The sequence below is a fragment of the Giraffa tippelskirchi genome, chromosome 2, assembly GCF_054371585.1.
Source record: "Giraffa tippelskirchi isolate mGirTip1 chromosome 2, T2T-mGirTip1v1.2.pri, whole genome shotgun sequence".
NCBI lineage: Eukaryota > Metazoa > Chordata > Mammalia > Artiodactyla > Giraffidae > Giraffa > Giraffa tippelskirchi.
Genome location: NC_137276.1, coordinates 115203502 through 115230539, shown reverse-complemented (window position 1 = coordinate 115230539; position 27038 = coordinate 115203502). Strand labels below are relative to the sequence as shown.

Here is a 27038-nt window from a genome sequence, read left to right as displayed (position 1 = left end):
CACTCCCTTTGGGAGGCCCCTAGGTAATGCCCAATACTCAACCAACAGTCCTGTAAACCCATAGCAGCAGGTGGTGATGCTCAGTGGATGTTTGTTGACTGAATAAATGACTGTAATCACACACTAAAAGCAGCCTTGAGGCTGGGAGGGGACCCCCAATCCTGTCTTCAAACAGGAGGTCTTGATCCTGTTTGGTGTGAGTGGGTGAAATGGGGCTTGGGAAGGGAAGAGATCCATCACAAATCATTTTGTAAATAGGGGAAACTGGGTATGTGAAGAGAGTGAAAACAGGCACATCCCAGAAACACATCACAGCAGATCCGTCAGCTGTGCCCTCAGCCCTGCTCTCGGGGCATCACACTGTCTCCCTCCCTGAAACATGCTGAACAGCTCACAGGTTTCCCAGGGAGGGTGGTCACATGACCCCCACCTGACCAATCAGCATGTTCCATCCTCCTGGACACCTGTGATTGACTCAAGGCGTGACAAATCAGGGCATAAGCTGGAATCCTGGGGAATGGAGGTTTATCTCTGTTAGGAACAGGGGATACCTAAGGTCAGCCTGTGGCAGTTGGAGGGATGTGACATCAGCTTGTGGCAGTTGGTGGCCTTGTTCCATAAAGGCAGAGCTACTTGGGTGAGGATGACAGCAGTAAACAGAGCTGAGAGGTGGGGAAAGATAATTCCTGCTGATGTCACTGAGATCCAGGTACGGTCCAGCCAGAAGCTGTCTGCCTCTGTACTTAGTTATGATCATTCTCTCCTGTTTGAGCCCCTTTGGGTTTGATGTCCAACTGGCTAAGTGGAGACACTGGAATTGCCACGGTGTGGGTTTCATCAGGCTTCAGGGAAGAAATTCCAGATAGCATTGCAAGACTTATTTTAATCTGGAGATCTGAATAGACTCAATCTGCTAGAGCCAGCTATTAACTCTAGGAGTCCCCTAATTAGTCCTCACAGGGTTAGTCCTGTTAAGGCAGCAACTCCTGTCCCCGATTAGAGGACAAGACAGAGGTTCAGAGAAGGAAGGTAGCTGGGCTACAGTGAGGAAGTGTGCAGCCAACAGAACCCCCAGATCCTGCTCCTTGAACTCTGGGAAGCCACATGGTGGGGCTTATCCATGTGAAGGGGTTAAGGCACCCAGCCCCACGCAGGTTACCATGGGGGCCTAAGGATTGGAAACTACCATGTGACTGCTTTGAAATTTAAAAAAAGCAATTCACACTGAAGGAAGGAGGGGACCTTACTTCACTAGACCTCACTCCACTCTCAGCACCCTCCAAACCTGTACCCCTTTCTCCTCCTTTGCTTGTCAATTACATAGTCATGCTCATATGACCACGTGGACAGTTCCTAGGTCACTGGCTCCCATCTGGAGCTGCTAAGGGAGATGCTCCCCCTATCATACCTGGGGACTTCTTCTTTGGGGCCTTAGGGGCTGTATTCCTCTCTTACACACCAGAGATATTTTCCAGAATATACAGGGAACCTCGCTCAGTTTGAACAGGATGCATCTATCACTGTCCTTTCCATATCTCCCTTGAAACTCAGTTCTGGTCCTCCTTTCTCTACATTGCAGCCTCCCGTGGTGCCACAGGAGAGACCCAGCAGGCAAACAATAGCACAGGAAGGCAGGTGAGAGGTGAGATCTGACAGCTCTGCTTACAAGGGATGTTGCTTTTCATGCTATAGAAGGAGTGAAGCCCTCAGGGTCTGGAAGCAGTGCTTGGGCCAAAATGAATCCACAAGACTTTTGAAAGCTCGGGCTTCCAGCCATGGTAGGCATGGAGCAAGGTCCCTGAGGTTCTGAAGGCCCACAACGTGCAAGCTCAGGGTGCAAAGAGAAAAGAAGGCAGAGGCCTACCTGGAGGTGTTCACAGACAACATATAGACAAGCCAGCCAGGCCAAAAGGACACCACAGCGCCTGAGCTGCTTTCATGGGTGAAGGGTGTGGGGGCAGAGGTAGAGACCCAAGTCTGCTGGGAACTGCTTAAGGACAGACGGTTTTCAATTGAGATTTGAGACTGCATCATTTAGTTATGTCTTTGGTTGAAATGACAGAAACCCATACTTACAGTGGATTCAGCTACATCAGTTCAGTGGCTCAGTTGTGTACAATTCTTTGTGACCCCATGAACTGCAGCATGCAAGGCTTCCCTGTCCATCAGCAACTCCCGGAGCTTGCTCAAACTCATGTCCGTCTAGTCAATGATGCCATCCAACCATCTCATCCTCTGTCGTCCCCTTTTCCTCCTGCCTTCAATCTTTCCCAACATCAGAGTCTTTTCCAATGAGTCAGTTCTTCACATCAGGTGGCCAAAGTAGTGGAGCTTCAGCATCAGTCCTTCCAAAGAATAGTCAGGACTGATATCCTTTAGGATGGACTGGTTGGATCTCCTTGCAGTCCAAGGAGCTCTCAAGAGTCTTCTCCAACACCACAGTTCAAAAGCATCAATTCTTCGGCATTCAGCTTTCTTTATAGTCCAACTCTCACATCCATACATGACTATGGGAAAAACCATAGCTTTGACTAGATGGACCTTTGTTGGCAAAGTAACACCTCTGCTTTTTAATATGCTGTCTAGGTTGGTCATGGCTTTTCTTCCAAGGAGAAAACGTGTTTTAATTTCATGGCTGCTGTAACCATTGGAAGTGATTTTGAAGCCCAAGAAAATAGTCTGTCACTGTTTCCATTGTTTCCCCATCTGTTTGCCATGAAGTGATAGGAACAGGTGCCATAATCTTAGTTTTCTGAATGTTGAGTTTTAAGCCAGCGTTTTCATTCTTCTCTTTCACTTTCATCAAGAGGCTCTCTAGTTCTTTGCTTTCTGCCATAATTGTGTGTCATCTGCATATCTGAGGTTATTCATATTTCTCCCAGCAATCTTGATTCCAGCTTGTGCTTCATTCAGACCACCATATCACAGGATATACTCTGCATATAAGCTAAACAAACAGGGTGACAATATACATCTTTGATGTTTGCCTTTCCCAATTTGGAACCAGTCCATTGTTCTACATCCCATTCTAACTGTTGCTTCTTGACCTACATACAGATTTCTCAGGAGGCAGGTAAGATGGTCTGGTATTCCCATCTGTTGAAGAATTTTTCACAGTTTGTTGTGATCCACACAGTCAAGGGCTTTGGCTTACTCCATAAAGCAGGAGTAGATGTTTTTTCTGGAAATCTCTTGCTTTTTCTATGATCCAACAGATGTTGGCAACTTGATCTCTGGTTCCTCTGCCTTTTCTAAATCCAGCTTGAACATCTGGAATTTCATGGTTCACATACTGTTGAAGCCTGGCTTGGATAATTTTGAGCATCACTTTGCTAGCGTGTGAGATGAGTGCAGTTGTGTGATAGTTTGAGCACTCTTTGGCATTGTCTTTCTTTGGGATTGGAATGAAAACTGACCTTTTCCAGTCCCGTGGAGTTTTCCAAATATGCTGGCATATTGTCTGCAGCACTTTCACAGCATCATCTTTTAGGATTTGAAATAGCTCAGCTGAAATTCCATTACTTCCACTAGCTTTGTTTGTAGTGATGCTTCCTAAGGTCCATTTTACTTCACATTCCAGGATGTCTGACTCTAGGTGAGTGATCACACCATCATGGTTTTCTGGGTCATGAAGACCTTTTTTGTATAGTTCTCCTGTGTATTCTTGCTACCTCTTCTAATATCTTCTGCTTCTGTTAGGTCCATACTGTTTCTGTCCTTTATTGTGCCCATGTTTGCATGAGCATGAAACGTTCCCTTGGTATTTCTTAATTTTCTTGACAATATCTCTAGTCTTTCCCATTCTATTGTTTTCCTCTATTTCTTTGCATTGATCACTGAGGAAGGCTTTCTCATCTCTCCTTGTTATTCTTTGTAAGTCTGCATTCAAATGAATATATCTTTCCTTTTCTCCTTTGCTTTTCACTTCTCTTCTCTTCTTTTCTCAGCTATTTGTAAGGTCTTCTTAGGCAGCCATTTTGCCTTTTTGCATTTCTTTTTCTTGGGGATGGTCTTGATCACTGCCTCTTGTACAGTGTCACGAACCTCTGTCCACAGTTCTTCAGGCACTCTGTCTACCAAACCTAATCCCTTGAATCTATTTGCCACTTCTACTGTATAATCATAAGGGATTTGATTTAGGTCATACCTGAATGGTCTAATGGTTTTCTCTACTTTCTTCAATTTAAGTCTGAATTTTATAATATGGAGTACATGCTGAGCCACAGTCAGCTCCATGTCTTATTTTTGCTGACTGTATAGAGCTTCTTCATCTTCAGCTGCAAAGAATATAATCAATCTGATTTTGGTATTGACCATGTGGTGATGTCCATGTGTGGAGTTGTCTTTTGGGTTGTTGGAAGAAGGTGTTTGCTATGACCAGTGCATCCTCTTGGCAAAACTCTGTTAGCCTTTGACCTGCTTCATTTTGTACTCCAAGGCCAAACTTGCTTCTTACTCCATGTATCTCTTGACTTCCTACTGTTTCATTCCAGTCCCCTGTAATGAAAAGGAAATCTGTTTTTGGTGTTAGAAGGTCTTGCAGGTCTTCGTAGAACAGTTCAACTTCAGCTTCTTTGGCATTACTAGTTGGGGTGTAGACTTTGATTACTGTGATATTGAATGGTTTGCCTTGGAAATGAACAGGGATCATTCTGCCATTTTTGAGATTGCACCCAAGAGCTGCATTTTGGACTCTTTTGTTGACTATGAAGGCTACTCCATTTCTTCTAAGGAATTCTTGCCCACATTAGTAGATATAATGGTCATCTGAATTAAATTTGTCCATTCTGTTCCATTTTAGTTCACTGATTCCTCAAATGTCAATGTTCACTCTTGCCATCTCCTGTTTGACCACTTCCAATTTACCTTGATTCATGGTCCTAACTTTCCAGGTTCTTATGCAATATTGTTCTTTACTGCATCAGACTTTACTTCCATCACATCCACAACTGGGCAGTGTTTTCACTTTAGCTCCATGTCTTCATTCTTTCTGGAGTTATTTCTCCACTTTGTTCCAGTAGCATATTGGGCATCTACAGACCTGGGGAGTTCATCTTTCAGTGTTATATCTTTTTGCCTTTTCATTCTGTTCATGGTGTTCTCAATGCAAGAATACTAAGGTAATTTGCCATTCCCTTCTCCAGTGGACCACATTTTGTCAGAACTCTCTACTATGACCCATCCATCTTGGGTGGCCCTATATGGAATGGCTCATAGTTTCACTGAGTTAGATGAGGCTGCAGTCAATGTGAAAAGTTTGTTTAGTTTTCTGTGATTGTGGTTTTCATTCTGTCTGCCCCCTGATGAATAAGGTTAAGAAGCTTATGGAAGCTTCCTGATGGGACAGACTGACTGTGGGGGAAATGGGTCTTGTTCTGGTGGGCAGGGCCATGCTCAGTAAATCATTAATCCAATTTTCTGTTGATGAGACTGTGTCCCCTCCCTGTTCCTTGGCCTGAGGTCAAACTGTAGACCCATGCCTCCACTGGAGACTCCTGGACACTCACAGGCAAGTTCACTCAGTCTCTTGTGGGGTCACTGCTCCTTTCTCCTGGCTCCTGGTGTGCACAAGGTTTTGTTTGTGCCCTCTGAGAGTCTGTTTCCCCAGTCCTGTGGAAGTTCTGTAATCAAATCCCACTGGCCTCCAAAGTCAAATTCCCTGAGGGTTCTCAGTCCCTTTGCTGGATCCTGAGGTTGGGAAATCTATCAAGTACAGAGGCAACTAGTATTTAATGTTTAAAGAAACTGAGCAAGGTGTGAGATTCAGAGTGGGTCTGGTAGCCCAACAGTTTTATCAGAATTCACTCACCTCTCTACTCCACCATGACAGAATGTGGGTGTCACTCCCTCATGGATGCAAGGTGGCTGCCTCCACTCCAGCCATCACCTCTGCAAATTGAACCCTCCATCCAAAGCAAGGGTCACCTTTTCCCCTGCATATCTCTCTTTTCAGGAAGGAAAATTTCTCATAGAAGGCCCTGCAGACTTCCTCTACAAGGCCTGACCAGAACTGGGTCATAAATCCTTGACCTGACCAATCACCAGCGGGGGAAGCAGTTGCCATGACAAATTTGGACCAACCGTTATTCCTCCACATTGAGCATCCACTTGAAGAAAGTGGATTAGGCTGGGCAAATCTTCTGAGTGAACAATGAAAGCCATTCTGCCATAAAGGAGAAATACCATGGGAGCTAATGGCTCAAAGGCAAGGGAGCAGGAGAGCAGCACAGGCAGAGGTGCCAGGATGACCTGGGATCACTGGTGGCTCATTGCTGCAGAAACACAGCCTGGATGGGGAAGGTGGCAGGACCTAATACAGTGTTTTCTGCCTGGAGCCAGACAGGCCCTGGGCCATGGGAAGCTGCTGAGAGGAGCTGAGCAAGACTGAGGACAGAATCAGATGGGAAATCCCAGTGCACAAGGCCTCCTGTGCTGAGGAGCTAAGCAGCATATTCTGTGATGATCAGAAATGTCAATGATAGACTCCAGAAAGCTCTGTTCAAGCAGATGATTGTAACTGGTGAGAGAGTAAACGTGACCCTAATGAATGCATTTGCTGGTAGCAGCTTTCTCTTTCTGGATATTAGAAAGCACACACTCAGCTGGTTCTTACACAGCTCTGCTGTGACACCTGCTACACCCACACCACTCCTCTCCCACCTTCCAGGACTCAGGGTCAGCACACCCCAGGGTGCCTGAAACAGCCCAGGACTTTGTGTTGTAATTTACACAGGGGCCCACACCTCTGACAGTAAAGGTGACTGGGTTCCAGTTTATAGAGGAGAGATCAGGGGCTGGATGTGGGTGAGGGACTCACTGGTGAGTTGGGGGGGGGTGGACCCCATTCCATCATCCCCTTTATGACCTCAGAGTGGGCAGTCTCCTGACACCAGCCAGGATGTTTGCTAAACAGATGGGCTCTGATGCATGCTCGCCCAGCACTGGATCTGGGGATTGGGGAATGGAGGGGAAAGAGGGCTCTTCTCCATGTGATGCTCACCCTTGTAGGGGACACACAGGTGATTCCACAGAAGTGTCATTCCCTATGACCTGGGCCTCCTGGGCCTGACAGGAATGCCCTGACCCATGGGACCACAGTCCTCGGGTGCACACGTGGGCAGGTGTGGCCATCACTGAGAGGACAGCACCCCTAGTTAAGGCCCCCCAATTCCCAGAGAGTCACATCTGGGAACTGAGGTCAAGTAGCCAATTCCGACCTCAATGGCCAAATTGTTATCATCTAGGGGCCTGATTATTTTTTATTAAATTGTGTGCTCAGTTGCTCAGCTGTGTTCGGCCTCATGGACTATAGCCTGCCAGGTTCCTCTGTCTGTGGAATTTTCCAGGCAAGAATACTGGAGTGGGTTGCCATTTCCTACTCCAGGGCATCTTCCCGACCCAGGGATGGAGTCCACATCTCTTGTGTCTCCTGCATTGGCAGGCGAGTTCTTTACCACTAGCACCACCCACTTGCAACCCCATAGTCAAGCCCTTTTCTCAGCATCCTTGTAACCTTCAGCCCCTCCTCAGCTTTTATTTCTCTCTGGGACTAAGTTCTTAGCTTCAGACTGAGCCCCATTATGTTCATAAGTCCTGTCTTTTTTCATGTCCCTTCTGTATCAGAGGCCACCCCAAACTCCCCCTCCTTCCCCTTATCAAGGCCTCCACACAGGCCAGCAGGGCTGTTTTCATGCAGTTCTGCAGACTTGTGAGCTAAGGATTTAGAATAAGGAGGTGGGGAGGGGCTGCCCCTCAGGGCAGGGCGGGCCGGCAGGTGGAGATGAGTCACCTGTAGCACCTCAGCCAGCTGAAGTGTCAGCGGCAGAAGAGCAGCAGCCAAGGGCCAAGCCGGTGAGAATAAGTGAGTTAAATGTGTTGTTTCCACCTCTGGATGGCAGGCCCTGGAGCAAGGCTTCAAGTGTGGAAGATAGAGGGTCCCCAGTACCCGGACCCCCACCTTCTGGAGATCAGGGTTGAGATATGGCTTTCAAATCAGAACATTGGTGTTCAAAGCTGGTTCCCACCACTTGGTTAGTTATTCAAAGCAAAACGAGCCTCCATTTTCTCATCTGTAAAATGGGAATATTGTCCCTCTTAGGGTGGGTGGGGGGGGAATGAGGCGACAAGTAGAGCACAGGGGCTGGATGGGCTGGGAGTGCTCCCAGCCTCACTGCTGCGGCTGCAACGACCACTGTCTTCTGGTCAGGGTCAGCAAGCTGTTCCCATAAAGAGCTCTGTTAGGCTTTGAGGGACCTGGGGTCTCTGTCACAACTACTCCCTCTGCTGTTGTGGAGCAAACACAGCTTCAGCAATAGATCCTCCAGGCTCTCACCCCTGATCACTGAGATACAGGTTATCAGATATAATTGGTTCAGAACAGTGTTAGTTTTAGGCACCCAGTATCATGATTTGATATGTGTACATGCTGTGAAATGATCACAAGAAGTTCAATTACCATCCACCACCACTCACAGCTACACATTATTTTCTTGTGATGAGATCTCTTAAGACCTGCTCTCTTGGAACTTTCATATACACAATGCAGTGTTGTTAACCACAGTCACCTTGCTGTACACACAGCCCCAGGGGTTGTGTGTCTTACAGCTGCAAGTTTGTGCCTGTTCACCATCTTCACCCACTTCACCCGCCCCCTCAACACCTGCCTCTGGTTCCCCACACCTGTTCTCTAAGTTTGATTTCTTTTTTCAATTCCACATACAAATGAGACTGTACCTGTCTTTCTCTGTCTTTCTTATTTCACAGAGAATAATGCCTTCCGGGTCCATCAGTGTTGTTGCAAATGGCAAGCTTTCCTGCTTTTTTATAGCTGAGTAAGATCCATTACATATGTGTATATATGATATATATCACATTTCTTCACCTGTTCGTCTGTGAATGGAAGTGTAGTTTGTGCCCATGTTATGGAACACAAGTTTTGTTCCCAATGCACAGTGAACCCAAATAAACGGAAATCTAAAGTTTGAAGCAGAGAACATCTACATCTGCCACAGAGAACTCATAACAGAGCCCCAGGAGGGGTCACTAAGACCCTGCTGCGGGACCTCGGGTGACCACTGCCCTCTCTACCACAATGTCCTCACCCGTACAGAGAACTAGTAACAGGGCCCAGGAGGGCAGACTGAGAGTGGCCTCATCAGCAGCCCCGTCATGACAGAGGAAGGGGAAGGAGGCCTCTACAGGGACAGGGACACCTTCTGAGCACCAAGCACAGGCGTCCTCCATCCCCCCAGATCACATGGCGATGCTTCAAAGGTACCCCAGTTACGTGCCCCTCCCCCATCAGATGTATCTTCCTTCCTCTTTGAAGCCCTGGGCACCACTGCCTTCTCATCTGGCTTATCTGGTCCCTTGTGGTCAGATGCCCAGGCTCCCCCCATCCACCAAGCTCCCATCCTAGGACTGTGTATGCAGCAGGTGCTCTATACAGGTTTAGGGCATCGGGGAAGACTCATCGCTCTCCTGCACAAGGACGCTTCTCGCAGAGGCAATTCCAGCTCTTCCACACACAGGGCAAGCCTAGTGTGGTGCATAAATGGCTCCCACTGCCACGGATCTGCTGAAGGAAAAGGCAGCCCTGGAAGACCCTGAGCCCCCCCATCCCCTGCCTGGGGGCTGGTTTCTGGGGGTGAGGCAGTCCCTTGGGCATCCACAAGGAGGCACCGGGGGACGAGGGTCGTGCTGTGCAGTGACAGAGCATCCAGTCTGGACCTGCCTCGGGGCAGCTGTCCAGCCCACACTTGGTCTTAAACCAAGGGCCTTGAACAAGGGCCCTGAGAAAGGGCCCAGGGGCAAATCTGGATTTTTAAAATTAATTCCAACATTTAAAAACTAGGAGATTTCAGACAAAACCCCAGATTTCCAACTTTGTGAGTTTTGACATGAAATGAGAAATTCTGGCATCCTGGGGGACATTCCCAGTGGGTGAACAGGTGAAGCTGTTCTGAGGCTGAGTGGGGGCCCCTCTGGAAGGGGCTTGTGTCCCCAGCCCACCACTTTTCCCACCTCCCCCTATTCTTCCCCCGGGCCCAGGCTCTCCCCCAGCCTGTTCTTGCCTGCCCCTGGAGATGTCTGGGTTTGCAGTCCTCCTCCTAGTCCCATGGAGCTTTGCTGACATGAGGGCCACAGCTGTGTGGAGTTGTCCTGACCCCCTGGCGGGTGGGATAAATGGGCTGAGAGTGCAGGCCTCAAAGGAGGGGTTCGTCATCACATGTCCTCCAAAGGCAGCCAGGAAGGGGTGGGGTGGGGGAAGCCAGGGCCAGAAGCTCTGTAAAGTGTCCCCTGGGTGGTGTGTCTTCAGGCTCCAAAGCTGCCCCTAAACCCCGCCCTTCTCCCACCACTCATGCATCGCTGCTCCCAGTCTTTCCACAAACACTGGCCATGAGGGGCCCAGTCCCCAGGCCAGCCTTGAAGGCCACAGTCTCTGGCCCAACTCCACCTCCGGCAGCTCTGGTGGCTCAGCGTTGCTGTGAGGTGGCCACTGCCAGACCCTTTACAGGAGGAATGTCCCAGAGGAGTTGCTTTGGGCACAGGGCAGAACAAGCTCCAACCTCAGAGCTCACGTTTCCAGTGCAGGACAGAGGGAGAAGCAGAAAGGGCCTGCTTCGCTCTCCTAGGACATATTCCAGAGTTTGTGCAAATCACTCCCATCCCCTCTGTAGGGAGAGCCTGGTCACATAAGCGCCCTTGCTGCAGAGGAGGTGGGAACTCTGTAGTCCCGGGTGGCCAGTGTCCAGATAAAGGAGGGTATCCAGTGTTCTGGGAGTGGACAAGGCTACTGGAGCCCTTGGATGCCTCAGTCCACCACCTTTAATGCTCAATCCCACCACCCAACCCTTCTCTACCCTGGGCTCATATTGTATGAAATTGTCCATTTGAAGAAAATAATAATTCAGAAACCAGTTGAAAATCATGGGCAAGTGGGTGCTTTTCCTGAGTTTTTCTGACAAATCGCTGGTGGGGTTCTATCAATGACACTGAGGCTTTCTCCCCATCCCACCTCCACAGGGCCCTCTGGTCACCAGCAGCCTGAGACACCTTGGCCAGTGGAAGAAGACTATGGATCCCGCCCTGCTCATGGATACCCTGCTCTCTGTGGGACTGTGGTGGACAAATAGAGTGACCAGAGGCAGCTGTGGCCCAGCCAGCCCCAGCCCAAACCTCACAGAAGAGGAGACAATACAACTGTCATCAGAGTCAACTACTTTCCAGCCCTGAGGTGGGGATGTTTCAGTTTGGAGACACAGAGCACAGAGCACCAGTGTAGATGGTCCCGGCAGCAAAGGGGCTGGCCCAGGCCCCTCTCCCCAGCCTGGCTTCTGACCTCTGTCCAGTGTGTGCCTGACACCCAGCTTCCTCCTGCTGGATTGCCTGCTCTCCAGTCCCTGTGGTCACAGCCACACATCAGGACAACTCCCCCCACGATGGGGAAAGGGAGAGCCTGACTTCTGCATGAGAGTCAGGAAACTCAGCTGCACAGGGACCTGATCACACTGCACACAGGCTTTCACGGGACTTTATTCTATTTATGAGCATCTCAGTCATGATTAACACAGGCTCCAGGGACCAAAAGTTCCCCTCAGCCCTTCTGAAGATGTTGGGTAATGTTAGTACAGGGAGGTCATACACACTTTCTGCATCTCGGACCTGCAGCGCAGCAATTGTTGCTGTTGGGAGTCATCATCCTAATTCTCTCGGTTGTCCTTGCATTTAGTTGTTCTGATTTACTTCTAGTACTACATGACTGCACACTTCTTAGACTGGAAAATACACAGCCTCAATTCTGTGCAGGGAGGATGCAAAACGGAGTGTGATCCACCTTTCTGGAGCATCAAGTTTATCAACAAAAATTGGAAGAACCAAAGAGTTGACAAGAACTCTCCCTTTCCCCTTCTCACATGGAAGACAGAAGAGTGGGGTAGGGAGACATGCCCAGGAGAGGCAGTCAAGTCTCTGCAGTTTCAGGTGAGAGCCGAGGGGAGGGCCTGCATCCAGGTGGGTCCCTTTCTGGTCACCTAGGCCACTGAAGACCATCCTCTGAGCTGGCCAGGGTTTGGATACGATGCTTCTGAAGGTCGTGGAGGTGTGGGATACCCTCCTGATTTGAATCTTGTTAGAGGATTCGACCCCTAGACCACTGCCAGGGAGTGCACCCTGACCTTTCTTCTTGGGTCATCCATGGACTTTACCTGGGCTCCGTTTGTTACGCCGCCTCTTGCTTGGCAGACTGCAGCAGAAATGGCCCTACTATAAACCTGCATGCTTTCCCAGCCACCCCATGCTCTTGCTGGCTGTGGCCAGAGGACACACTCTGGGGACACACTCTCGGGCTGCCCAGTGTGGGAGGAGCTTACAGTGTTAGACACCCTCAGGGGGAAGTTGCTTCCCTCTGGAACTTCAGTCCTGCTGCTGGTGCTGCTGATGGAAGGAAGGCCTCAAGGCCACACAGGGAAGCTGGGCTGGGGATGGTGGTCCTCTGCTCCAGGCTGGGTGGAGACTGGCAGGCTCCCTGGTCTTCCACCCTGACTCCTGGTGCTCCTGCAGTTGTACATTCTCTCCCTGGTTGAGCCACGTGGGTATGAGTGTGGACACCTCAAGCCTTGGAGAAGGCTCAAGTTATGGCTGCTGAGGTCAGTGGGGGGGGGAGGGCCTCACAGTGATGGTGCAGCCCTCCACCTTGTGTTCCCCTGGGCTCACAGTGCAGTGCCTGCTGCCCGTTCCCTGAGTCGTGGATCAGGTCCCACCTCGACACCAGAGTCCTTACTACTGTCACCCTGGGGTCCTTGTCATAGAATGGCCTGAGTGTCTCCTTCTGGCCCAGGATCACCCATGGAGACCTCTTCAGTCATTTAAGGTGCTTTTGTCCCTGGGGTTGAGGGCCATATTTTTTAGCAAATTCCTTCTCTGATGACAGACACAGGGGAATGGGGTGTTGTCCTATGAGGAGTCACAGCCACAGCTCTGAGAAGTCCTGTTCCCAAAGGGCAGGGTCCCGGGCACCATGGAGTAGAGAACTACTCCCAGACTCCACACGTCCACCGCAGGACAGCTGGAGCCCTGTCCCAGGAAGAGTTCTCAGGCAGCGTAAGTGCAGCTGCCATAGAAAGTGTTGAGCTTCCCACTCTCATCACACTCATTGCTGAGGCCAAAGTCTGTAATTTGCAGGTACTACCTGGTGTCAAAGAGGAGGTTCCCTGGCTTCAGATCCCAGTGCAGGACGTGCCTCTGGTGGCAGTGCTGCAGGCCAGAGACCAGCTGTTTGAGCGGGCCTTGGGCGTCAGCCTCTGTCATGTCCCATAGTGCTCCAAATGGCTGCACGTGTCCCCCCTCCAGGTCCTCCATCTCCAGGAACAAAGTCTCTGTGTCAATAACCTCCAGTAGTTTCTAGATGTTATCGTGATTTAGAGCCTTCATACTATTCACTTCCCGGAAGAGTCCTGGAGGCTAGAGGAGCTGTGCTGACTCTTCCTAATGACCTTTATGGCCAACTCTGTCCCAGTCAGAACGTACCAGGCCCACTTTGGCAAATCGACCTTTACCAATAATGTAAAGAATCGCAGTTCTCAATAGAAGCCTTGTCCCCTGAGACAGCTGTGAGGCCCAGCATCATGGTGATCTGCTAACTACACTGACTGCCAGCACTAACTAGCAATGCTAACTGTACCAACAATGCTATTTCCCTATAGCAGGGAGTCCTCCAGGTTGGAGTGAAGGGCTCTGGATAGTAGTTCAAAATGTTATGAAGAGATAAAGATCTCTGGTAAAAGTAGATAGACAAGCAATTAGAAAAGTTACTATTGTAACTGTGGTTTATAGCTTCACTATTTTATTTTCTCTTTGATAGATGAGATTAATAAAAAAAAATGTAAACACCATTTTTAATGTGGTTATGAGTTACTGTTGTTGTTCAGTCACTAAATCATGTCCAGCTCTTTGTGACCTCATGGACTGTGCACACAGGCTCTTCTTGTCCTCCATCGCTCCTTGAATTTGCTCGAATTCATGTCCATTGAGTCGGTGATGCTGTCTAACCATATCATACTCTGATGTCCCCTTCTCTGATTATTTCAATCTTCCAGCATCGAGGTCTTTTCCAGTAAATCAGCTCTTTGCATGAGGTGCCCAAAGTATTGGAGCTTCAGTTTCAGCATCAGTCCGTCCAATGAAGATTCAGAGTTGATTTACTTTAGGATTGACTGGTTTGGTCTCCCTGCAGTCCAAGGGACTCTGAAGAGTCTTCTCCAACAATACAAATGGAAAGTATCAATTCTTCACTCAGCCTTCTTTATGGTCCAATTCTCACATCTATGCATGACTACTGGAAAAACTATAACTTTGACTATAGGGACCTGTGTCCACAAAGTAACAGCTCTGCTTTTTAATGCATTGTCTAGGTTTGTCATCACTTTCCTTCCAAGGAGCAAGTGTTTTTAAATTTCATAGCTGCAATCACAATCTGCAGTGATTTTGGAGCACCAAGATAATAAAATTTGTCACTGCTTCCCAGTTTTTGCCCTTCTATTTGCCACGAAGTGATGGGGCTGGATGCCATCTTAGTTTTGTTAATGTTGAATTTCAAGCCAGTTTTTTCACTCTCTTCTTTCACCCTCATCAAGAGGATCTTAGTTCCTCTTCTTTTTCTGCCTTTAAAATGGTACCATCTGCATATCAGTGGTTGTTGATATTTCTCCTGGAAATCTTGACTCCAGCTTGTGACTTCTCCAGCCTGGCATTTCCAATGATACACTCCCCATATAAGTTAAATAAGCAGGGTGACAATATACAGCCTTGACATACTCATTTCCCAATTTTGAACCAGTCCATTGTTCCATGTATGGTTCTGTTCCTTCTTGATCTGCATAAGGTTTCCCAGGAGTCAAGTAAGATGGTCTAGTATTTACATCTCTTTTAAAATTTTCCACAATTTGTTGTGATCCACACAGTCAAAGGCTTTAGTCAATGAAGTAGATGCTTTTCTGGAACTCCTGTGCTTTCTCCATGATCCAATGAAAGTTTCAAATTTGACCTCTGTTTCCACTGTCTCTTTGAAACACAGCTTGTACCCCTAGAAATTCTCAGTTCACATACTGCTGATGATTAACCAGAAGGATTTTGAGCATAATCTTGTTAGCATGTGAAATGAGCAAAAACATACAGTAGTTTGAACATTCTTTAACACTGCCTTTCTTTGGGATTGGGATGGAAACTGATCTTTTCCAGTCCTGTGGCCACTGCTGAGTTTTCCAAATTTGCTGACATATTGAGTGCAGCACTTAAACAGCATCATCTTTTAGGATTTGAAATAGCTGGAATTCTGTCACATCCACTAGCTCTTTTCATGATAGTGCTTCTTCCTAAGGTCCACTTGACTTCAGACTGCAGGATGTCTGGCTCTAGGTGAGTGATCACACTATCCTGGTTATTTGGGTCCTTCAGATCTTGTTGGTATACTTCTTCTGTGTATTCTTGCCGCCTCTTCTTAATATCTTCTACTTCGGATAGGTCCTTATCATTTCTGTCCTGTATTGTTCCCATCTTTTTGTGAAATGTCCCCTTGATATCTCTAGTTTTCTTGAAGAGATCGCTAGTCTTTTCCATTCTGTTGTTTTCCTCTTTCTTCACATTGTTCATTGAAGAACGCTTTCTTTTACCACCTCGCTATTTTCTGGAACTTTGCTTTCAGTTGAGTGTACCTTTTCCTTTCTTCTTTTCCTTTCACTTCTCTTCTTTCCTTAGCTATTTTTAAAGCCTCCTCAGACAACCACTTTGCCTTCTTGTATTTCTTTTTGGGGGGATGGTTTTCATCACCACCTCCTGTATGTTGTTATGAACCTCTGTCCATAATTCTTTAGGCACTCTGTCTACCAGATCTAATCCCCTGAATATATTTTTCACTCCACTGTATAATCATAAGGGATTTGACTTAGGTCACACCAAATTGCCTAGTGGTTTTCTCTACTTTCTTCAATTTAAGCCTGAATTTTGCAATAAGGAGCTGATGACCTGAGTCATAGTTGGCTCCAGGTCTTGTTTCTGCCAACTGTATAGAGCTTCTCCATCTTTGGCTACAAAGAACACAAATTAATTTCGATATTGATTATCTGGTGATGTCCATGTGTACACTTGTCTCTTGGGTTGTTGGAAAAGGGTGTTTGCTATGACTAGTGTGTTCTCTTAACAAAGCTGTTAGCTTTTGCCCTGCTTTATTTTGTATCCCAAGGCCAAACTTGCCTATTATTCTGGGTATCTCCTGACTTCCTACTTTTGCTTTAGAGTCGAAGAACTGTACAAAAAAGATCTTCACGACCCAGATAATCACGATGGTGTGATCACTCACCTAGGGCCAGACATCCTGGAATGTGAAGTCAAGTGGACCTTAGAAAGCATCACTACGAACAAAGCTAGTGGAGGTGATGGAATTCCAGTTAAGCTATTTCAAATCCTCAAAGATCATGCTGTGAAAGTGCTGCACTCAATATGCCAGCAAATCTGGAAAAGGCCTCAGCAGTGGCCACAGGACTGGATACGGTCAGTTTTCATTCCAATACCAAAGAAAGGCAATGCCAAAGAATGCTCAAACTACTGCACAATAGCACTCATCTCACATGCTAGTGAAGTAATGCTCAAAATTCTCCAAGCCAGGCTTCAGCAATACGTGAACTGTGAACTTCCAGATGTTCAAGCTGGTTTTAGAAAAGGCGGAGGAACCAGAGATCAAATTGCCAACATCCACTGGATCATCGAAAAAGCAAGAGAGTTCCAGGAAAACATCTATTTCTGCTTTATTGACTATGACAAAGCCTTTGACTGTATGGATCACAATAAACTGTGGAAAATTCTGAAAGAGATGGGAATACCAGACCATCTGCTCTGTCTCTTGAGAAACCTGTATGCAGGTCAGGAAGCAACAGTTAGAACTGGACATGGAATAACAGACTGGTTCCAAATAGGAAAAGGAGTACATCAAGGCTGTATATTGTCACCCTGCTTATTTAACTTATATGCAGAGTACATCATGAGAAACGCTGGGCTGGAATAAGCACAAGCTGGAATCAAGATTGCTGGGAGAAATATCAATAACCTCAGATATGCAGATGACACCATACTAATGGCAGAAAGTGAAGAAGAACTAAAGAGCCTCTTGATGATAGTGAAAGAGGAGAGTGAAAAAGTTGGCTTAAAGCTCAACGTTCAGAAAACTAAGATCATGGCATCTGGTCCCATCACTTCATGGGAAATAGATGGGGAAACAGTGGAAACAGTGTCAGACCTTATTTTTTTGGGCTCCAAAATCTCTGCTGATGGTGATTGCAGCCATGAAATTAAGACACTTACTCCTTGGAAGGAAGGTTATGACCAACCTAGATAGCATATTTAAAAGCAGAGACATTACTTTGCCAAGGCTATGGTTTTTCTGGTGGTCATGTATGGATGTGAGAGTTGGATGATGAAGAAAGCTGAGCACCGAAGAATTGATGCTTTTGAACTGTGGTGTTGGAGAAGACTCTTGAGAGTCCCTTGGACTGCAAGGAGATCCAACCAGTCCATCCTAAAGGATATCAGTCCTGCGTGTTCATTGAAAGGACTGATGTTGAAGCTGAAACTCCAATACTTTGGCCACCTCATGCGAAGAGTTGACTCATTGGAAAAGACCCTAATGCTGGGAAGGATTGGGGGCAGGAGGAGAAGGGGACGACAGAGGATGAGATGGTTGGATGGCATCACTGACTCGATGGACATGGGTTTGGGGAAACTCCGAGAGTTGGTGATGGGCAGGGAGGCCTGGCGTGCTGCTATTCATGGGGTCGCAAAGAGTCAGACACGACTGAGTGACTGAACTGAACTGATGATGAAAAGGACATCTTTTTTGGTGTTAGTTTTAGAAGGTGTTGTAGGTCTTCAAGAACCAGTCCACTTCAGCTTCTTTGGCATTAATGTTTGGGGCAAAGACTTGGGTTACTGATATGTTGAATGGTTTGCCTTAGAAACAGACCGAGATCATTCTATTGTTTTTGAGACTGCACCCAAGTATTGCAATTGGGACTCTTTGGTTGACTGTGAGGGCTACTCCATTTCTTCCAAGGGATTCTTGCCCACAGTAGTAAATATAATGGTTATTTGAATTAAATCCACCCATTCCTGTCCATTTTAGTTCAATGATTCCTAATATGTTGATGTTTAATCTTGACATCTGCTGCTTTACCACATCCAATTTACCTTGATTCAGGAACCTAACATTCTAGCTTCCTATGCAATATTGTTCTTTACAGCACTGGACTTTACTTTCATCACCAGACACATCCATAACTAAGCATTGTGTCCACTTTGGCCCAGCTGCTTCATTCTTTCTGGAGCTATTAGTAATTGCTCTCCACTCTTCCCCAGTAGCATACTGAGTACCTTCTGACCTGGAAGGCTTATCTTCTGGTGTCATGCCTTTTGCCTTTTCATACTGTCCATGGGTTTCTCTAGGCAAGAATACTGGAGTGGCTTGTCATTTCCTCCTACACTGGACCATGTTTTTTCAGAACTCTTCACTACACCCATCCATCTTGGGTGACCCTGCATGGCATGACTCAGATCTTCACTGAATCATGCAAACCCTTTGCCCCTACAAGGCTGTGATCCATGAAGGGGTTTTGGATATACAACACAAAAGGTATAATCAGTAACTAAAAGGAGTTAGAGTCAGAGCTGTTGGAGCAGAGGTTTTTTATGTTCTTGACATTAAACTGGCTTAAATTGGCATTAGAGTGTTATAACTTTAGGATGTTACTCATAATCTAATTGTAACCACAAAGAAAATGGTTATAGAATATGCACAAAAGGAAATGAGAAGGGAATTAAAATGTTGCATTACCAAAAAAATGAATGCAGAAGAAGGCAGTCATGAAGGAAATGAGAGACAAAAAAAAATCATTAAGACATACAGAAAACAAAGAACAAAATGACATAAGTAACTCCTTCTATATGAGTAATTACACTACATGTAAACAGATTAAACTCTCCAGTCAAAAGACTGGCAGAATGGACAAAAACATATGATGCAACTATTTGCTATCTATAAGAGATTAATTTTAGATCCAAAGACAGAAAAAAGTTGAACATGAAAGGACAGAAAAGGACAGTCCATGCAAACAGTAACCAAAAGAGATCAGTTGTGGCTGTACTAATATCAGACAAAATAGACTAAATGAGAAATGGTTACAAGAGAAAAGAATATTACATGTTAATAGGAAATTCAAAAATATAGCAATAAGATAAAATCACATTTACACACCTAATGACACCATCAAAACACATGAAACAAAAATGAACAGAACTGAGGGGAGAAATAGACCATTCACACAATACTTGGAACTTCCAATACCCCACTCTCATTGATGGATAATCAGGCAAGATGAGTGCAAAGGTAGAAAATTTCAACAATACAATCCATTAAGTCTAACAGACAAACACACCAGCAGAACACATGTTCTCCTCAAGGGCATTAGGGCCCCCTCCAGGACAGATAATTGGTTAGGCTACAATTAATCTCAGTATATTTGACAATATAGATCTCACACAAAGTATCGTCTCTAACTACAATGTGATAAAGTTAGAAATCAGCAAGAGAAGGAAAAGTGAAAAATTTACATATTTGTAAAAATAAAACACACCTTAGCCAATGTGGCAAAGAAGAAAGCACAGGGAAAATCAAAAAATACTTAGAGATGAAGGAAAGTGAAACACTACCTTATGAGAAACAGAAAAGCAGTGCTAAGGGGAAATTTATAACTTTAAAAACATAAAAAATCTCAAACCAGTAACTTCATGTGATTTAGGTAACTAGAAAAAGAAGAACAAACTACTAAACCCAAAGCTGGTAGATGGAAGTTAATAATGAAGATTAGCACCAGAGACAAAATAGAAAAGCAAAGAAAATAAAAAAAACATGAAGTTGATTCTTTGCATAAATTAACAAAGTTGACAAGCTATTAGCTAGACCAGATTTAGAAAAAAGAGAAGACAAATTAAAATAAATTACTGAAATGAGAAATGAACATGGAGGAATAAAAAGGATTATAGAGAGTACTGTAAATAATTGTTCTCTAACAAATGGGGTAACTAGATAAAATGGATAAATTGCTAGAACTACAAATCCCCCCAAGACTGAGTCATAAAGAAATAGAGACTTTGAATAGACTCACAGCTAGTAAGGTGATTGGATCACTAATCAAAACCCCTCTACAGAAAAACCTCTGGACCCAACTGATGGCTTCACTGGTGAATCCTACCAGACCTTTGACAAGAACTAACACAATCCTCCTCAAAATAACCCCAAAAATTCAGGAGAAAAAAAATCTTCCTAACTCTAAGGTATGAACAGGCAAAAAGATAAGACACTAAAAGATGAATTCCCCAGGTCAGTAGATGCCCAATATGTGACTGGAGATCAGTGGAGAAATAACTCCAGAAAGAATGGAGAGAGGAAGCCAAAGCAAAAACAACACCCAGTTGTGGATGTGACTGGTGATGGATGTAAAGTCCGATGCTGTAAAGAGCAATACTGCATCGGAACCTGGAATGTTAGGTCCATGAATCAAGGCAAATTGGAAGTGGTCAAACAGGAGATGGCAAGAGTGAACATCGACATTTTAGGAATCAGCAGAACTAAAGTGGTGTGGAATGGGTGAATTTAACTCAGATGACCATTATATCTACTACTGTGGGCAAGAATCCCTTAGAAGAAATGGAGTCAACAAAAGAGTCTGAAATGCAGCACTTGGATGAAATCCCAAAAAATGACAGAATGATCTCTGTTTGTTTCCAAGGCAAATCACTCAATATCACAGTAATCTAAGTCTATCCCTCAACCAGTAATGCTGAAGAAGCTGAAGTTGAACAGTTCTAAGAAGACCTACAAGACCTTCTAGAACTAACACCCCAAAAAGATGTTCTTTTCATTATAGGGGACTGGAATGCAAAAGTAGGAAGTCAAGAAATACCTGGAGTATTTCGGGCCTTGGGGTACAGAATGAAGCAGGGCAAAGGCTAACAGAGTTTTGCAAAGAGAACACACTGGTCATAGCAAACATTCTCTTCCAACAACACAAGAGAAAACTCTACACATGGACATCACCAGATGGTCAATACAGAAATAAGATTGATTATATTCTTTGCAGCCAAAGATGGAGAAGCTCTATACAGTCAGCGAAAACAAGACTGGGAGCTGACTGTGGCTCACAGCATGAACTCCTTATTGCCAGATTCAGACATAAATTGAAGAAAGTAGGGAAAACCACTAGACCATTCAGGTATGACCTAAGTCAAGTCCCTTATGCTTATACAGTGGAAGTAAAAAATATATTCACGGGATTAGACCTGATAGACAGAGTGCCTGAAGAACTATGGACAGAGGTTTGTGACATTGTGCGGGAGGCAGGGATCAAGACCATCCCCAAGAAAAGGAAATGCAAAAAGACAAAATGGTTGTCTGACAAGGCTTTACAAGTAGCTGAGAAAAGAAGAGAAGCAAAAGGGAAAGGAGAAAAGGAAAGATATACCCATTTGAATGCAGAGTTCCAAAGAATAGCAAGGACAGATAAGAAAGCCTTCCTCAATGATCAATGAAAGGAAATAGAGGAAGACAATAGAATGGGAAAGACTAGATATCTCTTCAAGAAAATTATACATACCAAGGGAACATTTCATGCAAAGATGAGCACAATAAAGGAAAGAAGTGGTATGGACCTAACAGAAGCAGAAGGTATTAAGAAGTGGTGGCAAGAATACACAGAAGAACTGTACAAATAAGATCTTCACAACCCTGATAATCATGATGGTGTGATCACTCAACTAGAGCCAGACATCCTGGAGTGCGAAGTTAAGTGGGCCTTAGGAAGCATCACTATGAACAAAGTTAGTGGAGGTGATGGAATTCCAATTGAGATATTTCAAATTCTAAAAGATGAAGCTGTGAAAGTGCTGCATTCAATATGCCAGCAAATCTGGAAAACTCATCAGTGGCCACAGGACTGAAAAAGGTCAGTTTTCATTCCAATCCCAAAGAAAGGCACTGTTAAAGAATGTTCAAACTACCACCCAATTGCACTCATCTCACACGCTAGGAAAGTAATGTTCAAAATTCTCCAAGCCAAGCTTCAACAGTACGTGAACCGTGAACTTCCAGATGTTCAAGCTGGATTTAGAAAAGGCAGAGGAACCAGAGATCAAATTACCAACATCTATTGGATCATCAAAAAAGCAAGAGAGTCCAGAAAAACATCTACTTCTGCTTTATTGACTATGAGAAGGCCTTTGACTGTGTGGATCACAACAAACTGTGGAAAATTCTTAAAGAGATGGGAATACCAGACCACCTGACCTGCCTCTTGAGAAATCTGTACGCAGGTCAAGAAGCAACAGTTAGAACTGGATGTGGAAAACAGACTGGTTCCAAATCGGGAAAGGAGTATGCTAAGGCTGTATATGGTCACCCTGATTATTTAACTTATATACAGAGCACATCATAAGAAATGCTGGGCTGGATGAAACACAAGCTGAAATCAAGATTGCCAGGAAAAATATCAATAACCTCAGATATGCAGATGACACCACCCTTATGGCAGAAAGTGAAGAACTAAAGAGTCTCTTGATGAAAGTGAAAGAGGAGAGCAAAAAGTTGGCTTAAAACTCGACTTAGTTGGCTTAAACTTAGAAAACTAAGATCATGGCATCTTGTCCCATCACTTTATGGCAAATAGATGGGGAAACAATGGAAACAGTGTGAGGCTTTATCTTTTGGGGCTCCAAAATCACTGCAGATGGTGACTGCAGCTATGAAATTAAAAGACACTTGCTCCTTGGAAGAAAAGTTATACCCAACCTAGACAGTATATTGAAAAGCAGACAGATTACCAACAAAGGTCCATCTAGTCAAAGCTATAGTTTTTCCAGTAGTCATGTATGAATGTGAGAGTTGGGCTATAAAGAAAGCTGAGCGCCAAAGAACTGATGCTTTTGAACTGTGGTGTTGGAGAAGACTCTTGAGAGTCCCTTGGATTGAAAGGAGATCCAAGCAGTCCATCCTGAAGGAAACCAGTCCTGAATATTCATTGGAAAGACTGATGCTGAAGCTGAAACTCCAATGCAAAGAACTGGCTCACTGGAAAAGACCCTGATGCTGGGAAAGATTGAAGGCAGGAGGAGAAGGGGACAATAGAGGATGAGATGGTTGGATGGCATCACCGCCTCAATGGACATTAAGTTTGAGTAAACTCTGGTAATTGGTGATGGACAGGGAGGCCTGGTGTGCTGCAGTCCATGGGGTTGCCAAGAGTCGGACACGACTGAGCAACTGAACTGTACGGAACTCCTTTATGAGACCAGCATTACCTTGATACCCACCACTCCACAATATATCCAGTCCATCTTTTAGACAGTCCCCAAAGGGATTTTGTGAAACAGCCAGATATGTTCCTTGTCCAGTGACTTGAATCTGGTCCTATCAAATCTTTGTACTTCCTTTCAGTACCATCTCCTGATTCCAGGGGGCTAGGGGTATTGGAGTTTGACTCCATCACCAACAGCCAGTGATTCAATCAGTCAGTCCATTTGCTGAAGCCTCCTTAAAATCCCAGAAGGACGGGGTTTGGAGAGCTTCCATATTGGTGAATTTGTGGAGATTTGGAGTGGAGCGTGGGAAGGCAAGAAGTCTTGTGCCCTTTCCCTACCTCTGCCCATGAACCTCTTCCATCCTCACAACTAGGACAGAGAGATGAATTCAAATCAGACCATCGTTATAATCATGTACCCTCTCCTGGTGGTAAGAGACCCTAAGAGAATCTGATCAAAGCCATGGACTTTGCTCATGGTCAACATGCACACACTCAACTGCAACTCCAGTCATGGAGCCCATGTGCAATGGCCACATAGGAAGCAGACACAGATGGGGGCATTTGGGACCACTGGTTCTGACTTCACAGCCTTTGTGTGTCTAGTCTTCTGTCTTTTAACCTTCTGGGGTTATGCTGGCTTGGTGAAAGACCTGGCCGATGTGCTCTTCAAGGTCAAGAAGATAAAACACAGGAGATGTACTATGTTTCCTGAAGTGCTCTGCCAAGAAAAGACGAGGTCCTATGTTACCAGGGAGGGGTGAGAGAAATGGGAGAGGTTGGTCAGAGGGTAAAAGTTAGTCTGTAGGCTGAGTGAGTCTAGAGACAGTACACAACAGGATAACTGCAGTTAAGGCTATGCATCATGTAGGGGAAACTCCCCAGGAGAGTAGACCTGAGGTGCTCAGACCACACCAAAAAGTGACAGTTATCTGAGCAGTGGACAGGTTAGTGTGCCTGTAGTGATCATCCCACTATGTACACAGACACTAAAATGGCCTGTTGTACACCTGAAATTCATACAACTTATATTAAAGGAAAAAAAGTTGAGGTCTGTGATGTGAGTGGCCAGCAGCTGACCTGCATGCTGTGACTTCAACAGTGGCAGAAATGACACTCCTGCCAGGGTCAAGCCCAACCTGCCAAGGGACAGGTGGCTCTTGCTTCCTCATTCTTGTTCTGTCTTCCTCTATGAGGACCAGGTGTGTGTTAGGTGCACCACAGTCTTCAGTGCTAAGACTTGCAGAGGCTCCTTGCTAAATGGTTGAGGGGCAGTGATGCAGCAAGGCCAGGAACCCCATGGCTGTCCTGGGACAGCCCGTGTCTGAGAGTCCAGGACTCACCAGGGAACAGGAAGGGACCCTGAGCAGATCTTCTTGGTTCTTACCCAGCCCCACCCTTTACTGCCTGCCAAGAGAGCCCAGAATGGCACTCAACCTCCAGGAGACTTTTCCTTGTATCCAAGGTGATAGGAACAATTAATCCCAAGAATATGGAAGGGGACAAGGCAGACACCCAGCAAGAAGGGGCTGATGGATAAAGCCACTTCTCTCACCCGCTGCCTGAAGGTGTAACTGAGAATGTGAGCTCCCTGCCCTGGCAGCCCTGTGGGGCACAGAGGAAAGGGAGACTTCTGTGGAGGGTGATGTAAGGCATGGCACTGAGCAGGCTCCAGGGAAATGTCCATTGCCTGCACCCAGAGTTGATCAAATCTCAGATGCTAATAGCAGAGTCACATTTAAACCAAGGATGGCATGTTCAGAGGACACTCTTGTGGGTCCTAGGGAAGAAGGAGTAATGCATAATGGAGAGAGGAGGTGGGCAGAACTGGAATGGTGACACCTGTGTGTGCACATGGTGGCCTCAGTGTGGACAGAGCAGCAGGTGGTGGGGGCATCTCCGAGTCCTCTGCTCTCCTGTCCATCAGGATGAAAACCAGGAACATGATGACTTTCCCAACTGGTATGCATGGATGTGAGGTCACAGAAGCAGCCTCACACCTGTTCACCCAGCCCCAGAGGACAGTCCCAGCAGGTCTTCCAGAGCCAGGAGGAGGCTTTACCTGAGTACACACTCAAGCCAGAGATGTCTTCATCTGGGCTGTCCTAGACACACTTGGAGATAAGGATCCTGGCACAAGGAGTTTATTTGGGAAGTGAAGGCAAGGCAAGGGTGTAGGGAAGTGAGAAGAGGAAGAGAAGGCGAGTAATTATGGTTGTTATTAAGCTTCCCACCACTGAGGAGGCCCCACTGCATGATCCCCCCACTGTAGGAAGCCCCCACTGAGCAATAGGAATCAGTCCACCAGGGAGCCTGGGAGCCAGCGCAGAGGCAATTGTGGCCCTGCCTGAGTCTGCTCCTGGGGACACTAAGCCTCATACTGCAGCCTGACCCAAGGAGGTTAAACAGTTTGCTGCAGCAGCAGCAGAAGTCACCAGGCAGACAGATGCTCACATTTGGAAGTGTAAGGAGGCCAGGCCATGGGGCTATAGCAGCCAGGGTTCCCTGGACTGAGAGACACCTTCCTGCTGTTCTTATACGACCATGTATAGATGAGCCATCATGTGGACTTCAGAAGGTCAAGGGTACCTGTAATTATTCTATAACCCTTGTCTCACTTCTATGATGGATCATACAGACTGAATCACTTGACATGTGTATAACCCCCTGCCTCCACTCCTTATGTCTCTAGAAAATCTGAAATCTACGTTTCCCAGACACCTGCACAGGTAAGGTTCTTTAGGTGACCTCAGCTCCTCTGGACAGATGCCTGCCCGAGACCTCAAAGGTAGAAGCAAGCAACACAGGGTGGTGGAGGGATGGAACTCCTGGCTGGCAGGGAACAGAGGGGTCTGGTTCTCCCACAGCAGCAGCCCCAGTGTCTGGGGCTGAGTATGACATGACAACAGTATGCACTGGAGTTAGGTGATTATCTCAGGTGTATTGCCCTGGGCTGTGGGGCCTCCTCTCTCAGTTCCCTGGCAGTCCTGGAATCTCAGCCTTAACACTTAGAAATAAACCCCTTTTTTGCTCAAATCATAAAAAGTAGATTCTGTTGACTGTAACTAATAACTGTGATAGTCACAAATTCAGATTCCAGAATCACCTCTATTGTTTTTCTTGTGCAGAAGAAATACAGAAAATTTAAGAAAAACAAGTAAAAATCATCTGTAATCCCATCAGTTGCAGGTAATTGCTGTTAATATTTTTGCGTGTTTTCTATTGTTTCTATAGTCAAAATGACACAATTGGTATTTTTCTCTGCCATTTTTGCTGACTTAATGGGGATTATAAATGTGTGACTCTGTCCATGCGGCTTCAGCTCCCTAGATCAAATCAGGTTCTATTCACTTATTTAAACCACCATATTGATGTACAAGGCTTCCCTGGTGGGTCAGTAATAAAGAATCCACAAGCCAATGCATGAGATGTGAGTTTGAGCACTGGGTCAGGAGGATCCCTTAGAGAAGGAAATGGCAACCCACTTGAGTATTCTTGCCTTGGAAACGTCATGGACAGAAGAGCCTGGCAAGCTATAGTCCATGGGGTCACAAAGAGTTGGACATGACTTAGTGACTAAACAACAACATTGATGTACAACTGACATAGAAAAAGCTGCACATGTTTGATGTATACATTCTGATG

General features: G+C 45.9%; 2 long non-coding RNA genes across 4 annotated transcripts in view; one reads left to right on the top strand and one right to left on the bottom strand.

Moving 5' to 3' along the window:
- The first annotated feature begins 566 nt into the window (after positions 1-566).
- LOC145539941 (uncharacterized) overlaps positions 567-27038 on the top strand; it is a 35408-nt gene continuing 8936 nt past the window's right edge. Inside the window, exons 1-4 of one of the 3 annotated variants that reach the window (XR_014078080.1) lie at positions 567-709; positions 1580-1642; positions 11026-11982; positions 26522-26582. This is a non-coding gene — a long non-coding RNA (uncharacterized LOC145539941). Of the gene's footprint in view, positions 710-1579; positions 1643-6339; positions 6553-11025; positions 11983-14096; positions 14524-26521; positions 26583-27038 lie in introns of those variants that run through there. The other 2 variants (XR_014078081.1, XR_014078082.1) reach the window with 2 other exon arrangements.
- LOC145539942 (uncharacterized) lies at positions 3820-6818 on the bottom strand. Its single transcript, XR_014078083.1, has 2 exons — positions 5810-6818; positions 3820-5703 (listed from the first exon to the last, which is right to left on the bottom strand). It is a non-coding gene; the product is annotated as an uncharacterized LOC145539942 (long non-coding RNA).